This window comes from Simochromis diagramma, unplaced genomic scaffold (assembly GCF_900408965.1).
Source record: "Simochromis diagramma unplaced genomic scaffold, fSimDia1.1 OVJJ01000308.1, whole genome shotgun sequence".
In the NCBI taxonomy this organism is placed as follows: domain Eukaryota; kingdom Metazoa; phylum Chordata; class Actinopteri; order Cichliformes; family Cichlidae; genus Simochromis; species Simochromis diagramma.
The window spans coordinates 706,479-724,278 of record NW_024386785.1 but is presented as its reverse complement, the minus strand read 5'-3'; the positions used below and the strand labels follow the sequence as shown (position 1 = coordinate 724,278).

Below are 17,800 nucleotides of genomic sequence, written 5' to 3'. Positions count from 1 at the left end.
AAATGCGCGAGGCTTCGAGACGAGATACAAGAAACGCAGGAGGATTCGAAAACAGAGACGCAGGGAGATAAAAGATAAGAAGATAAAACGAAGAGATTAAACACTAGAATAAAAATCACAGAACAGTGGAAGATCTAAATAAACCAAAGGCACCGACGCAGAATGAAAGTCTGGTTCTGGTGAAGAGCCAGGGTCGGTCCTCTCATCCAGGATGAGGTTTCTCATCAGCTGCTCTCTTCTCCTCCGCTTGCTTGAAAGTTTAGAGGTGTGAACGAGGATGTTTGTCAGTTTCTGAAAGGCAGAGATTTTGTAGAAATGTGTGATTTTCACAGTAATGAGCCCTTGTGGTTTTCTCAGAGGTGATAGTGGTCAGAGCGAGGTGACAATTTTCAAGCATCACAAGTTGAAAATGTGACAGCTGCATTGTCAGAGTTTTCCCGAGTACTGCTCAGCCACTGCCTTCATATTAGACATAAAAGAAGAAGTCTGGGAGTCGTAATGAAGCATATCTGCTGACCTCATGGAGACGGGTATCGTGTTTCATTATAATTATTATAGAACATATAGAGAGAAATGTGTCTTTATGCTTTAATTCAGCTACACCTGATCAGCAGGAAACATAAATGCATACAGGAGAACAACCACAGGGAAGACGAGAGAAGTAAAATGTAAGACACGGGAGGTAAAGTGGAAATTCAAAATCCACTTTTTAAAAATCCAGGCAGACGTCATGGACATAGAGGCAGTGAAAAGAAAAAACTCGGGCATAAAATCAATTTTAAAAAGAGAGAAATCAGACACAAAGAGCACAATAGGGATGGTAGGAACTGCTGACTACTGTTCTTCAAATGTTACACACACACACACACACACACACACACACACACACGTATCTATATCTAAGGACAATGATTGGCTGATTGGACTGAAGTGCAAAGTGAGCAGGAACAAACAAATCTGGTGCAACGACATACTTTACCTGGATGGGTCGTTTCGGCCCTGAGTAGTGCTTGCAGATGTAACTTTCTGCATTAGCAGGAAATAGACAACAACCCTTTGATCAGATGAGGATTTTAGCAGCAGGACATTTGTAAAGTCAACCCGAAGCTATAAAAATGCATCTATACCCACCGATTTAGCAGGTCTCCCACTGTGATGATGTGCTGTTCAATAATGATCAATATCACGGTGGAGCTTCAGCTGGACGGGCTGCTTCTGCCTGCTCGGCAGCTTCTTACAACCGACGCTATTTTTCTTTATCAATTAGTGCACCCTGGAGTTCATGTGGAGCCCATCTGTATACTCCAGGGCCATGAAGCAGTGAGGGAGGAGGATAGATGGGTTTATTTTGACACACCTTCATCTGTTCAAAGAAAGACTTCACCTTATTGGCTCCTCGGAAAAACTCCTGACAGATAAGAGTCCGCTTTAAGTTCATCAGGTTTTTATTCAGTGGATTTCCAGCATCAACAGATCAGCCTCTGTTAGTGAGTAACAAGGTGTCTTCGTCTGGATCACCTGTGGTGGTGAGGAGCACCGCGAGGATCTTTACTAGGTCCAGCTTCCTTCCTTGTATGAATTCTTTGGTTCCTATTTGTAGAAAGTCTCAGATCTTTTTGTTTTCATGGAGATGACACCCAGCTATACTTTAAGTTTTTTTTATTAGTTTCCCTTTCACCACATTGTTGTTACTCTGACCATGATGAAACAGGTCTGCTAACATCAACAGAGTGTTTATTTCTACCCAGAATGGATCTGTTCTCTAAACTGCAGCAGGTTATTTTTTTAGCCCCAAACCATCCATTTACCACAGCACTGTCACATAAGGAAGAGTTAATTACTGGTTTTAACAGTTTACCTCTTGCTGGTTTGCTGCAGCGGATCCCCTGAGAGTAATAAAACACCAATGTGGTGCATCAGGTTGGAGGACTTGTCAGTGGTTAATGAATAACAAAATGCTTTCCTCTGGTTTCTGTGGCATTTTCAGATTGTTGTTTGGAGCTCAGCATGTGTGACAGTCGAGCTTCTTCTTTCTTTTGTGAAAATAAAACCCTTTACCGGAGTTAGCGGGCGAATCTGAGGCTACCACAGCAACAACCTGGGAAACCCTCCATTATTAAACATTACTGAACAGGTTGTTGTTTCGCTCCCCACTATATAACCCAGTATATACCAGTCTCCATGTGTGTTCTGGCTCGTTGGACTTTGGGGCTGTATAAAACTGTTTAAGTGGCAGGGAAAACCCTGGATTTTGACTTCCGTAAACTTCCTGCTGCTGAACACTGGGCTGAATGTGAACACTGGGCCGAGTGACGAAAGAGCTGATATTTTACTCTGACGGATGAATGCATGCATGAGTGAATAGCCTCTGTGTTTGTCGGAGACCTTCTGACCTCACTGCGGGATCACTTCCTCTGACGCTGGTGCTGTTTGATATCGCTACCAGGCCGACTGTAAACCAGTCACATGTGCAGAGTAAGACGCCGACCTCGTGCAGAACCTGAAACGCCATCAGTCGGCATCTTCTGCTCTTTTAGCCTCTTTCAGCTCCTGTTTTTGGTTCTGTGTTTACTATTAGAACCCAGAGACATGATCTGAAAACCTCTTTAGCCTGCCTGAACTGCAAAATCCACATTCACAACAAATACGTAATGTTGCCTTTCAGAGAGATATTTCAGCTTTAATTGCACCGCTTTTAATTAAACAGACTATAAACTGTGTTTATTATCCCACTGTATTTAATGACAGTGTGAAAACAGATTTAATTGTTATAGTAGCAAAGCTGCAGACAATTATGAGCTGATTCTGCAGCTCTGCTCTTTACAGCGAGTCATCCCTTTGTTCAGCTGTCCAGCTACAACTGTACAGCTCTGCCTCACTCTTGGCGGTGTTTTATGGAGAAACGTCTATAAAAAGCCACATGCAGCAAACAACTGACAGACAGAGACGAGCTGCTGAATATAATGGAGACTTTAGTATTCTGCAAAAAACAAACAGAAATGTAAGTTTCCTTGAAGTATAAAAATTAGCATAAAAGAGCATTAAGTATGAAAGTGTGTGCACGAAAAAGAAAAATTGCAATCCAAACAAACAGCCAACAAAAAGGCTCGATATGGAGCCTCGTATGAACAATAAACTGTGTGAAATAAAAGTTAATGATCCTCCAGGCTGGATTATTTGTCTTTAAAGTCGCCTCCGTTCAGGAGTTTATATCACAAAACAAAGAAAATTCCTCACATTGTCGACAGTAATCCTTAAAGCGTGACTTTACAAGCTGCTGAGTCTTGAAATAGAACAAATCTACAACATCTGTCTCTGACTTCAGCTCAGCTTAAGGACGAACATCTTCAAAGAAAAACGCGAAAACATGAATAAGACATGAACTCTCCAAAAAATTAACTTCATGTACGCTTCCTGTTGTTAAAATCTGAAACAAACTGACTCTTAAGATCAGATTTTATTGCTGTAAGAGGGAGTGAAGGCTGGATTTATCAGCAGCGAGGACACTGATTCTCAAAAAGAGACAATGACAACACAAACACACGCAGGGTCGTAATCCCTGGTTTTTGTCTTCAAGGTCACCGAATGCCTCAGCTGGCTCTGCGCTGTCGGTCGTCCTTCATTCTTTTTAAAGCGCCTGACAGCGACAGACCGAAGCTGCTTTAGTGCTTCAGCGTTTGTGACCTGATGACTGTGTTTGATTAACAGGGGGCGGAGCCGCAGGCTGTGTTCATTAAAGGACAGGTTCAGTTTTTAAAGTCAGTCTTAAATTGACTGCGAACGGTTGGAGGTGGGAGGTTTTTCCTCGGCCTGTTCACACACATGTAGATATTAACCTCAGCTGAAGATGCCAAAATACTTATGACACTCACACTTATGATTCACTTAGAGGGCAAGTATTGGTGAGCAGCTGTCAGAGAATCTCCCTTTTCCCAGTTTGGATTAAACTGGTGAAGCGTCCAGTCTCAAAGAGAAGTTCTCAGTGCACTTTAGCCCAAGTCCTCTTTAAATGTGCTGATGTCAGATCTCGGGTGTGTGCAGGTTAATAAGCGAGAAGCGGCTGTATTGACGAGGACAGATGAGCAGGAGCAGCTCGGTCTATAGATCATCAATCAATAGCTGCGGTGATTGATTAGCTGTACACTCCACGTAGCTCATTAACTCATTATAGGCTCCGGCAGGCAAACAGGAAGTGATTCATTGCTTGACCTCACAGTTGGCCTTGAAGGCAGATGGCTGATGAAGAGCCAATAAAGGAGTAATCCACCCAAAACACGAGACTGTGGGCACACGGCCAGGAGATGCAGGAGACACTTTGACAGGGTGAACACGCCTGTTTCCATGGTTTCCTAGCTCGAATGATGACAGAAACCTTTAGGGACTTTAGACCCTCAGGGGCCCGCAGCCGCTGTCTGCTTTGCCCCGATGACAGCTCTGACATCTCAGACTGCGGACGGGGAAATGTCTGTGATTACACATGAAAATAATGCCGAAACCATTGATTTATCAGGGAGCCGATCAATAATTCATCTGCGGTGCTGACAATTGTTATTGATTAACACCTGAACCTCGGGGGTCAGATAAACCTGCTGGATGTGAGAGTTTGTCAACATGTTGACCAAGAGAAAAAAAGTCTTCTGCTTTGAATGAAACTTCATTTCACTAACAGAGACGGATACTCATAGACTGTATATGAAAGATGGATGCAGCCACTGTGACGTCACCAACTGCTTTCTGAAAGCTTCAAATCCTTTTTTTATGAAAGAAAGCTGCCTGCTTGTTTATCCCTCTCTCTGACCCTAGTTTTCAAAAATGAACTTTATGTTTTATCTAGTATAATGTGACACTTGCGCCCATAAAGTCAATTTTACTGAGGCCAAAGAGCGCGGGAGCCCAGGAGCAGTTTCCCTTCTACACAACTGGAAGTCTTCTTTCAACCAGAGGAGTCGCCCCCTGCTGGTCATAAAAGAATACAAGTTTAAGGAACTGAATTTTCAGACTGTTTAACACCTGGTTATATGTTTCTTCTAGTGCGATCGTTCCGTCCGTGGGGCTGCACGGTGTCAACGCGTCAGGGCGGTTAGCTTGTTAACGCGTTAGCGCCGTCCAATTCCACTCATGGGGCGATCCACGCTAACTTGATAACTGAGATTTGGGGCGTTAACGCGGTTATGGCATTAACGTCATTTTAAAGAGATTAACGCTGACAGCACTAGTTTCTACTGTTTTATCACCTGTTTTACTCCACACAGGGCCAAAACTTTAAAAAATTAGCATCATGTTGTATTCAATAAGACTTTAAAGTAAAGGCTGAGTCCATAAACTCAGAATTGTGTTTGCTTATAAACCAGGTGAGTCATTTTCCCATAGACTTCCATACAAACTGATCTGATTTGAAGCCAGAGAGGTCACCCCCGGCCGTTAGAAGAAAAATTGGGATTAACGCACTTCACATCTGTGCTGATGTACATCTTTGTTTGTGTTCCTCCAGAACGTCCTCCTGATGAAGAAGGTTCCTCTTCCTCACAGCTCAGTTTCTACATCACAGCAGCAGGTTGCCTCAACAGGTTGGTGCGGCTCTAATCTCTGTCTTCTGATAAGTCCGGATGTCCTCACCGGTGACCTCACAGGCAGCTGCCACATGGCTCCAGATGATGTCATCATTCTTGAACATCACTGAGACTAAACGCTTGCCCCGTAGAGTTGCCTTTGTGTGATATTCTGCTGCTTATTGTGTCTGTATTGCATTTCGCACCTGAAGCCTTGAACCTTTCTCAACTGACGGAGCTGCACGTGAGAACGAGTTGGACGTTAAACAGTCTCTAACCTGCCAGCTCGCTGCTACAAAGTCCATGTGATGCTTGATTGTGCCCATGTGAGAGTACCGCAGCTAATTGTTCAGTTAATTCACAGCGAGTGAGTGGGCGTCGTGTGTGCTGCCTCTGCGCCCTCGCCTAAACCAAACGGATTAGAAACGAGAACGAGTCGGAAGCGGACTATTTCCTGCTGCGCGCTGCACATTAGAAACGACAACTGTGGAATAAGTCCTGACCTGATTGTTCCGACGCCGAAGTTCACGTGTGAAAACGGCTTATTACAGTCGCTGGGAGTTCAGTGATAGATGGAGGATGCAGTGATCTAATTAGTTGGTACAGAGAATCTGCAGATTCAGGATCAGTGACCCAAAGATCATCAGAGAGAGTTACTGCAACAGAAGAGCCATTGTTACCAGGGCGCCTCTCTCTCTGTGTTCCTGTGTCTCTCTCCCTCTCGTAGGGTAGTCAATCGCGTGATTAATCAAACTTTTGCGTGATCAGGTTTCAGCTGCCTTGCTGTTGAAATGAGTTTCTGCAGATTACAGACAGGAAAATTCAGACAGATGACTTTAATAAAAGAAACATTTCTACGGCCATAAATTCACCCAAAATTAAATTCCACATTCAGCTGTGTCATAAGAACATATTTTTCATTTCCGTCTCCTGTCTCTCATACAGCTATATCTGTATCCATATCTATAAACACAGATGTATTTCCCGTCATGTGTTAGTTTGCGTTAACCTAATTTATGTCACTGATTGTTAAACGAAACGACCCCGAAGATAAATAAAGCTGAATTAGATTTTTTGATTTTTATCTGGGACACGTCGCCTCGCTGCATCGCGCACACACATTTCCCCCCAATTACTGCGTGTCACCTTTCACCTCCTCCTCCCCTCCCCCCTCATTCATTACTCCGCCTGGTTGGTTCGTCTCTGTACAAGCTGCTTTTCACGCTCTCTAAACCTGCCCCCTCCTCTCACCCCCACCTCCCCCTTCATCACGTACCTCTCCCCTCCTCCCGCTCCTCCTCGACCCATCCTCCGCCCCCTTTAAAGCCTCTTCACTCGTCCTTCATCTTTTGTTTCTACTGCAAAGCCTTACCTGGGAAAAAACACACGCACCCCGAAATATCATATCTTATCTCATGCCGAAGTCTCGAGGAGGGCTGCGCTGCGAAGTTTGACATAGCCAGCCTTCTTTTGTGTTGGCTGCCTATACAAAACCTAAAACTCCAATCAGAGATAATGGGTATCACATCAGCGGTTATCAACTTTCTTTGTTACCCCAGGCTTTCTTCCTCAGGCTCACATAAAAGAGGGCTTTTGATGCATCAATTGACTCTTTGCACAGCAAATATCTACACTGGTGCAGAGAAAAGATGAGATAGCAGGATGCTGGCAGAAAATAGTTACCTCTGTAAATTCATATATGAATATATTTTTTCTATTATTCATTGGATTCAGTGATGCCGATCATGTGTAACGAGAAACTGCATGAAAATCTGGTTTTAAGGCCCTGTGAGTGCCTGCAGACTGATTCCCAGCAGTTAACAAAGCTCTAAAATTTTAGAAATATTTTCTAAAACTAGAAATATTTAAACATGCTCACAAGAAGTGCATTTAGCTGCTTTTAGCTGTAATAACAGCTGCAAATCAACACTAAACATGACATATATTTATGCTCTTTTTATTTTTTTCCCCCATTCTGACCTGCATGCATGCAAACTCCTGAGGGAATCCTGAGGTAAAAACAGGCTGCAGCCTCCTCGTGACTATGAAAAATCAGTAGTGACTGCACTGACGTTTTCGCAATTAGTTGTAGCGACCACCTGGTTTATAAACAGGAGTGTGCAACACGCCCAAGACCTGGGCGAGCACTTGCACTAACACGGTGATTCTGCAGATTGGTTGGTGGGAGGCAACCTGACTCCAAACAATCAGACAGATTGATGAAAACTTGCAAATAAATGCAGACAGACTGCGAACATATTTGCAATCTGTCTAGGTAAGGAAATCCCAAAAAGTTGATTCTGTTCATCTGGATGAACCGTTTTCAGTGGCAGAAACGTACCAACGGGCCAATGGACACTTTCAATGATGAAGATGTGCACTTTCTGGATGGACGCGGAGTCAAGGAGGCCATTTACGTGAAAAGGGAAAGACCATCTCTGAATCAAGGAGGGAGCCTAAGAGGACATCTTTCACCATCTTACAATGCTGTGATTGGAGCCATTCCCCAACACACTGTGAATGGTACTCATGGCCATTGATCAATGGTCATGGCAATTTGCATATTAGTGATCAAAAACCTGACCTCACAGTCCATTGTTCCCTCAGTGGTGCTAGTTTCAGTTATTGTGCAAATGTACTGTTTAAAAGATTGGGGAAACCTGCAGTCAGCTGAGACTGAAGACGTCACTTGGACGAGTGACGAAACGTTTCTCTGTCCAGATGAACAGAATCAACTTTTTGGGATTTCCTTGCCTGGATGATTGAGCATCTACATGGAACCACAGTAGGCCAGGTGTAAAGATCCCTTTATGAAATATTGAAAACTCTGACTTTAGTCTCAGTGTACTTCAAGAATCTATTCAGTTTTCTTCATGTCTACATCAGATGTTTTAGGATGGACGAGCAAGCAGCAAAGTTTAGAATTTCAAGTTAGCAAGTTTCAAGTTTTTTGTTTTGTTCCCATGGGTGTTATCTCCACTGTGATTGGCTCAATTTATTTTTTATTTGTCCAGTTTATTAGCAAGATTGCTCAAGAAGTTGTGTGTGGGTGGATGGTATCCAGAGCTCGGCCCAACATCATGAACTTTTAGAGTTGTTTCAGACCGGGATCCAGAAGCAGGAATCTTGAAGGAAAAATGTAATACTTTTTTATCCATCCTTTCATCCTTTGAGATGAAATATCTACTACTAACCCAAATATGATTCTGAATCGAGGGTGTAGAGAGACTTTCCAGCCTTGGTGGAGGTATGTGGTCTGTTGTTGTTTGTTGAACAGCTGCTGAAACTAATGGAAAAGCTGAGAACATGAGTGTGTGGCTCAGTGAGGACACAGTCCTGCAGTGGATCATTTAGAAAAAGAGAGCAGGCTATAATTGGTCGCATGTTTTATTTCCTTTGTGTGACTGGCAGTAAATTGTCGAGTGGACGGATTTTAAATGGCCTTTAAATAACGAGTGTTTGTTTGAGACGTTAATGCAGAAATATAAAATCACATCATGGACGCTGCTGCACCAGCTGGCCACACACACGGCCGTTCTCCTATCTTTGCGAGGACCCTCAGGCACACACTGCACTCCTGGGACACTCGGGCCCGGATTATACTGGGTTGCGGATGCACACACGGACAGCTGCAGGCACAACGGACGGGTGGTTGCTCTTATTATATGCACTTTCTGGTCTGCTTGGAGAAAGCGTTACTTATATGCAGAGTTGGGTGGCGGCAATGCAGACAAGTCTACACAACAACAGCGACAATGTGAAGTTCGCAGACAACCGCACAAAAGCCCGATGACTTAATTTAGCCCACGAGTGCGGAAAGTGTGACGCTTTTGTAACCCTGAGCGTAAACCTGCTTCTGCTCCACAGATCTGAACCCTGAGCGGCCCTTTGAGGCCCGTCCCAGAGTGAGGCCTGAACAAAATGTCCCCACAAAGATAGATAGTAGTTAATCCTGGGGTACGGCTGTGTGTGTTTCTCTTTGTGTGTTTGATTGATGTGATCGGTGTGTGTGTGTGTGTGTTCAGTAGTGCGTGTGACCCTAAGTATGCGTGTGTGATTAATATTACATGAGGGCTCCTGATGAGAGGTGGACAAACACTCCCAGCTGAGCTCTAACACACACACACACACACACACATGAATGAATGCATGAGTATATCGTCTCACACACACACACACACACACACACACTGAGTCACTTGAGGTCACACACATGTTTTACCAGCAGAGTGTGTGTCACAGATAAGATGACGGCGATAACAGACACACACACACTCGCGCACGCACCAAGTCTTCACGCTGTCTTCACATCACATTAAACAGTCGGTGGTTACCATGACGACCTGGACACTTTGGCATTCTCACCTGCTGTGACCTGTCAGCTGTGAACCAATCAGGCGACAGAAAACAGAAACTTTCACTCACCTTAGCAGAGACGTTTAGTCGAGACACTCTTCCTCTGACCGATCGTCGGCGATCACTGTCGATCTGAGCCAATCTGATAACGTGAGTCTGCTCGTTGCTCTGCTGCTGGATTTCATTTCTGTGTGGGACAAAAAAAAACTGACAAAGGAAGAGCAAAGAAGAGCAAACAACATCAAAAAGACACGAATAAGACCGACCTCGGTCCGGAGCAGGGAAATGACGAGCACCTGCTGCAATTTGAAGACTGTGAGAACATGTAGGAGACTAAGCAGCTGGTTCCCATCATGCACTGTGGCTCGCAGTGGGATTGCTGGGCCGCCCACAGCAGCAGCTGATGGAGGAGAATCAAAGAGACGCGTCGGCTGTGGGACATCCTCAGAGAGACGTCCTCAGAGGGACTCTGCTTTCTCTGTGAGACGCTTCATTTCGCTGCAGAGGAGGTTTTACTGAAGAACGCGGCGTTCCCCAAGCACGCGAAATCTGAGCCCCGAGCCTCTTAATTATGACTCAAATATCTCATAACATGTATAACACGGACAGATAACGTCCGGCTGCCTGCTTTGACAGGAAGTGGCTGCAGCGTTGTCAGATTTTGGCAGCTGTATCCTGTAATCCTGCAGGTAAATTGGTTTTGATTTGTTTCCAGTTGTGAAAAGGCAGTTTTCAGACTGTCAGCGAAACATGAGGCCAACATCCTCAATCAGAGGACTGCAGGGTATATGTAAGCAGAACAGGAAGTTTATCTTATACCTACCACGCTCTACAAGACTTTGAAAAGACTTGCTATGGTCTGGGAAATTGTCACGTCTAAAGATAATGTGTCGGTTTTTAGTCAGAGAGAAGGCCAAGTTGGAAAAATGTACATTAATATTAGAGAAACCTGAATTTATCAGTCATTAAAGAAAAGAAAAAGACTTTTTTATGCTCACTCTACACCTAACCATCAAAATGAGCTTCCACAAAACTGTCAGGATTTTAATGCCACGATGGAAATTTGTCTGAGACACTAAAAGTGCTTGAAAAGTTTGGTGCGAGGCAGGCATTAGTGTTAGAAATGAGAACGTATACCTCACAGTGAGGCGCACACACAGCATGTTTAGATTCTGTGTTACTTCCACTTCCTGAGGATGTCATTGTGTCTGATCTCTATCCAAAATAAACCACGAGAAACCCACAGAAAGTTCTGACTCTGCCTGAGAATCTTTTAGTATTTAAGTTTTCTTCAGCATCAAAGTGAACAGAGATAGATGTCTGAAGATTCACGATGCACTTCAGATAGCAGCTGCTCGGCTTTCACGCGAGAAAAAGTCGCTTCTGTTCAATTAAAGCAGTTCATGAGAAAACATAACTAAAAAACAGACCAGGAGAAGCTCATCAATAATCAGTCAAATATCTGGAACACTTATTTATATAAAGTGTGTGATTCCACTGGGTTTGGTTGAGATTAGTCCGAATTGATTTAGCAGCAGATTCTCCCCAGTCATGCTCTGTTTGCATTTTCACTTCATTTAAACTAACACAAAGTTTTGACTAAACAAGTATAATGTAATAATTTCCCACTGCATGTATTGGTGGCTGTTTGTTCCGGTTCCAACAGCAGGAACTGCCTTTGAAGAGCCTCTTTTACTGCTATTTTTGGGGCAGAACAAAGGGCCTACTCTGGGGTAGGTACTTCTCTGGGCACAGAAAACTGCTGGGTGGAGGTCGACTTGGAGAAAACGATGACAAGAAGCACCAAATGTATTAGCGGTAGCATTCGTCTCCTCTTCCACTTGACTATCGACAACATAAAACTCACCATTTAGGTGGATGCAACAAACAGCAATGATGCAACTGCATCACAAAGCTGTTGCAAAATCATTTCATCATCAGTTCGATCTGATGGATCCTACTGCACAGCAGTGGAAGCATAAAGTCTAAAAGGGTCCGTTAGAGAGCAGCAGACCTCCAGGCTGAAAAGGAAACCAACACGGAAGTGGAAAAAAGAAGCTGCCTTTCCTCCAATGACCACTTGAGGTTGTTTCTAAAACCACAGACTCCCGTGTTAACGCTTCCGTAAAGGAGTTGTCATGTGTGCTACTGTGGGGTCTCTACCTTACAGTATAAAGCGCTTTGAGGCCAACTGTTGTGTTGATTTGCTGCTATTTAACAGTCCAACTTTCCTGCAGTGCAAAGGCACCCTCACAAAGATGGATCAGTGCCTTTCTACTCAACATGAGCACTCAAAGTGCTTCCTACTACACGTCTCATTCCCCCAATCGCACAACTCCATGCCTGAACACTTTTTCATCCATGCACACACCCCAATAGATGCACTGGGGACATCTCAGGGTTTGGTATCTTACCTGAGGATACTTCAACATGTGGACCGGGGTAGCCGGAGTAGCTTAACCACACGAGCCACAGCCGTCTCGATAACCACGTGCAAATAAAACTTAAACCACTTTAAAAATACTCAGAACTCTTGTTTGTGTGAGAAACGTTGAGCTTTGCTGGTCGGTTTCCTTTCAGGTGTAGCAATTATTTTTCATTCTCATAAACTCACATCTGGCCAGATGCTTGTTGAATATGTCGAAGCGCCTGGTCTGATCGTGTAATAATAACAGAAGTTTGCAGGTGGTGCTGCAGTATGTTGGGGCTGGATTCATGGTTGGACTCCTTCAGCCCACAGCAGCTCACACAGTTGCAGGGGTGTGGCGACACTCTGATTTACTACCTCTCGCCCTCTCTTTCTCTAACTTCACGCTTCAACCTACCTATTAAATATTAATATAAGACCACGCCCCCTCTGACACCACCTAGAAGAGTGTGGCAGATAAGCCCCGCCCCTTTTATTCCCAGTGGGTCTCTCTCTCTCTCTCTCTCTTCCCCGCTCTCTTTGAATGTCTCGCTCTCTCTCTCCCTGCTTCCTGTGAACGTCTCTCGCTCTCTCTCTCTCAGAACAATGTGTCGTTCACAATAATGGGATTACAGCCATCTAGCCGGCTGCTCTCCCTCCCTCCCTCTCTCTCTCTCTCCTGTCATCCCCTCTCTCTCTCCATCTGTCTGTTGGTAGTCCTGCGTCCTCCCTCTCTCCCCCTCTCTCTCGCCCGGTGTTCAGGCTCTTTCAGTTCTTGTCGCCTCTTTAATTTTAATTTTCTGGAGGAATGAAAGAAAAACGGACTGTTTCCTGAAAGAAGTAAGTGCCCGTTTCTCTCCCCCTCTCTCACTCCGTCCTCGCTGTGCGCTCCTCTCGCTCGTAGAGGAGGCTTTGATTGACAGCTGACTCTCCTTAATTGCGCCGTTATTTAATTAGTGGAGCAGGAATCAGATCAGTGGCACAGAGCCGTGGACTCTGACCGTCGCTTTCTCTCGCTGTGCGCAGAAGTTTCCCGCAGCTGTGTTTCTTTTGCTCTGAAATGTGTCGCTGACTGTTGAATTCTGTTTTCACGCTGGTTTTATTCCGTGGTAGTGCAGTCACGGCTTCAGGAAAGTGTTCAGAGTGATGAACTTCAGACATGTCAAACAAGAAAGAAAAGAAGCTACAAACGTGAAGCATCTCCCTGTAAACATCTTTTTGTTTCTTCCTCCTGCTGCTGGCAGTTTATTCAGCGCTGTGCGCATAAAGGTGCAGCCGCTGTGTCAAGCTCTGTGACAAAGCTGCCGCTGTTTGAGGGCTTTATTCAATTAAGATGTGGAAGAATTTCCCACGAAAACCCTCCCCTCCACTTAAAAATGTGCCAACCCGAGGATGCACGAGTCCATGTAATGCTGAAATCTGTGTGCTTCTTTGCAGCAGAGACTCATGGTCATGGTCTGTGTCTGAAGTCTCATTTGGGACAAAAATGTTTGACGTGAAACAGATAAAAACTCACCGACAGTGAAATAAAACGGAAACAGTAGATCCTGCAGTTTGAAATGAAAAGTGTCCCCCGTGTGCAGTGATCGGTAACTTAACCCTTCATTATTGTGTCTGAGTTGTGTTGTTTCCTTTGAAAGCTGCTTGACAATGTACACTGTAGAAGAAGTGCGGCGGGTCTCCATCTATCCATCCATTCACCCATCTGTTAGCTCTGCCTGCTTTATCCTTTGGAGAGAGGCAGGGGGGCTGCAGCCTTTTGCAGCTGACATTAAGCGAGAGGTGGGGTTCACCCTGGACAGGTCACCGGTCGATCACAGGGCAAAAATGCAGCATTGCTGCAAAAGTACAACACTGTGCAGTAAAACCCTGGAAATCTTTATTCAGAACAAAATATATAACAGTAAATTACAAGTAAAACATCAAATTCAGGATGAAGCAGCATTTCAAAGCAAGCAGTCAAAAATGGACCCGCCCCAACCTGTTAGTACAAGTGTCACAGGATTTAAACGCAGTCAGTTTTACCTGAAAATCCATAGAAACTGGACGTCTATGAACAGTCTGACTCACACAGCGTCAAACACTGCTGTTGTTTCAAAGCCCCTGCCACTTCTCAAAGCAGTTTAGATTGAGTGAAACAGGCCCGTCACTCACAGCTCATCACATGTGGACACTTCTAAAGCGTCACGTTAAACGCTCTTGGTGGCTGTCATCGTTTAACCTACATGACAAATGCTGCGAAGGGTCTTATTTTAGCCCAAGCATCGAAAGCTGCAGCAACTTTTAAGTTTTAGTTCTGACGGCTGCGTTTGGGCTGCCGGTCATAACATATATATATTTTAAATAGTGAGGGCAGAAAAACCAAAAAGCAACCAACACGCGTGGCATCTTGCGAGCATCGTCCCTCTCAGTGAGGAGTGTCCAAATGGAAAACGTGGGTGGCAAGCCAGCGGTGCTTTCCAAAGCCTCAGAAAGTTTGTGTCTGATTCTCAGCTGTGAGTAAAAGTGAAACACATTTGTGGGTAAAAACAAGATCAAAACAAAAACATGCAAGCTATCCACTCCTGACTTATGTCACACTCGCCCCTCTATGTGTGAACACCGCACAGTACAGGACGCACGGGGACGTGAACGCTGCTCCAAACCTGCTGAACAACAGCAAAGCTTCTCGTACCGTCTTATGAAGCGCTTTAATTAAACTGAACCAGCTCGTGACGTGGACCTGCAGGGCCCCGAGAGAGACACACAGAGCCGGACAATAAAACCTCGAGTTAATAACTGAATAAAACTGTCTGTTTCTCAAAGGATCCTTTAACATCTTTACAAATGAAGGTCAGTTAACCAGCTTTATGGGCTCATTAGACAATAACAGCCCCGCCCTGTGTGGCAAAAACAGCAGAAGCAATGAATCAAAGAATAATTAACCATATTTGTCTGATCGGTCTTGTCACGTTCTTTGCTTGGGTGTGATTTTTGAGGCGAAAGGTTGCAGAGTTTGGCAGAATAATTAATTAAAGCTAATTAAGTTTTGATGATGTCGCCTGATTTGGGTGTTTAAAGAACTCATTTTTATCTTTTTATCTCATGAATAAAGTTTAATGAATTCTGATCAGTGAATGTACAATCCTTCTTTTCATGTGTGTGTGTTATGCTTTGTGAAACCCTCCTGTGTTTATATATTTCATTATTATTGATGCGTCAGTAATAAAGTAGCTGGAGGGGCAGATTTTAATAGCTCTACAGTGAAATCACATTCAAACTGCAGTTTAGTTTAATAAATCTTTATATTTTATTATCTCATTGTAGTTATTGTTTGTAAACTATTAGGTTGCACAGCAATAACTGAGAGCAGTGTGATGGGATAAATATTAAACGCGCTCTTTGAATGAAGTGCAGCGTTTTAATGCCCTTAATGAGTTTTCATGGTGGCTGAATGCGTCACAGCTGGAGATTCAGACTGGAAGCAGCAACAATTAATTGATTAAATGGGAAAATAATCTGCAGATTGTTTGCAGATGTTGAAGCGAACTCGCCGGAGTTCGGTTTTCTCTGCCGTCTGCAACACGCATGCACGGCTGTCTGCAGCGTTTGCCTCGTCTGTCAGTTCAGACAGAGGCTGAACCATCAGGACATTTCAGTGAGTCACTGAGGAAACTTTGAGCTCCGCCAGGAAACACAGTCGAGTGCTCTGAAGGTGTGATGCTGCCGTTGCAGAAAAATTTCCTGCAGCATCAGAAATGTGTCACATCTGAAGTATTTGGGCTTCCTGTGTTAACAGAGTGACATTTCTCGGTATGTAACATGCTCTGTGGTTTGATCATCTCACTCCAATGTTCTAAGCACCTGTCACGAACCTGACCGCTTTGTGTCCACGTAAACGCGCCTGAAGTATCCAACCATTTCCAAGAATATAAAGTCTCACTGGTGAATCAGGTCATAGAGGAGGAAACATCCCAAGTTTCAGGAGACTTGGGTTCAAATCTGGTTTGGGACAGTTTTTTTTAAAGCTCGGTCTTCATCCGTGTCCTCTTGATCAGGTTAGGGAAACATCAGGCAGCCCTTTAAAAGGTTAAAAGCTTTTGAAAGCTTGAAAGCTGTTTGAAAGCTTTATTTCTGAGAATATGTCACAGGGCTAGGTTTGGATTAGAGCGGTGGTGTTTAAACTGGGAAGTGAAGACGCTGCAGGTCGTGTGCAAACAATTAGGTTAATAACACGAAGTGAAGATAAAGTGAATTTGATGTTTTTGGTGAGAGAGGGTCATAGCTCCTGCAAAAGTAAAGGTGACGTGTATTTATATAAAGCTCTACTTGGAGTTTTGTATGACTGATTAAGTGGAAAAACAAACAAAGCATGAGGTGTGATACAAGGACTATTTTCAGCATGCCAGAGGAAACCACAGGGTTAGCGATTAATTCTGTCCCATCTAAAGGTGGTGAAACTGAAGCACTTGTTACATGCGCTCACATTGCTGCACAAACAACATGCAGAGCTGCCGTTTCTCAGTAAATCATCCAGGTTTGCAAAAAGAATTTAACTTGAGCCATTTTCACACATTAACCTTGTGGAGATCCCTCTTCTCACACGTAGCACGCAGTGGGACGCAGCCCACCTCTAATGCATGTTCATAGTATAAAAATGCTGGGAGCTGCTGGGATGGAGTGTGCAGGTCGTGTTGCACTCATTTACTTGTGTTATTCTCACACTGGTGCATTCAGGTGTGATGGGGAATGTGTGCTAGAGAATTGGCAGGTTGAGGACAATTTAACTTCTGCACTGACAGACTGTATGTGGTTCAGGTGATGGAGCAGCCTGGATGGAGGCAGACACCAGCCTTTAATAGGGAGTGCACTGGAATTAGTTCCACTGTTTGCACATCTGTGGCTCTGAACAACGCACGGTCTTTGTGCCAGCGAGCTGGCAGGTTACGTTTATGTTCTTTGTCCAGAGTAGTTTCGAGCTGAAGCACATGTTTGAACGAATGAATGCTGAGTTTGGATTTCTCTGCTCTCGACATACATTTAAACGGATGTCGTCTCTGTAAATAACAAATTTGTTGGCTGCTGTCAGGTGACACAGCCAGCTGTTGCTTGGACGAGGGCACGTTCTAGGATGAATCTTTGACTAGCGGTGGCATGACAACCGAAAGGTCGTGTTAGTTATGCACGTATGAAAATATTATAAATATTTGTTCTTTTTGTACACTTTAGACTTAGTTTACAGACTCTCATTACCTCCGTGCACCTGTTCTATGAGTTTAATTATCTTGCCACAGATAGTATAGTAATATAATCTGAATTTGACTGACAGCTTTATTGCTTTTTTTTTTTTTATAGCTGCAATAATGCCAAAACCATGATAATCATGAAGGGAAATCCTGATTCTGTTAGTGTCATTTTAAGCCAACAGAAACAGCCTGTTTCTGCCATGTTTTCTGATTCCCTTTTGCACTGTTTCAGCTGCGATTGGAGTCATTTTAATGACCTCGAC

At 44.1% G+C, this 17,800-nt stretch overlaps 1 protein-coding gene across 4 annotated transcripts in view; it reads left to right on the top strand.

Moving 5' to 3' along the window:
- Positions 1-17,800, top strand: part of plxnb3 (plexin B3) — a 92,250-nt gene that overhangs the window by 24,593 nt on the left and 49,857 nt on the right. For 2 of the 4 annotated variants that reach the window (XM_040022623.1, XM_040022625.1), the window contains exon 2: positions 5,492-5,567. The gene's annotated coding sequence lies outside the window, so the exon portion shown is untranslated. Of the gene's footprint in view, positions 1-5,491; positions 5,568-12,834; positions 13,153-13,174; positions 15,145-17,800 lie in introns of those variants that run through there. The other 2 variants (XM_040022624.1, XM_040022626.1) reach the window with 2 other exon arrangements.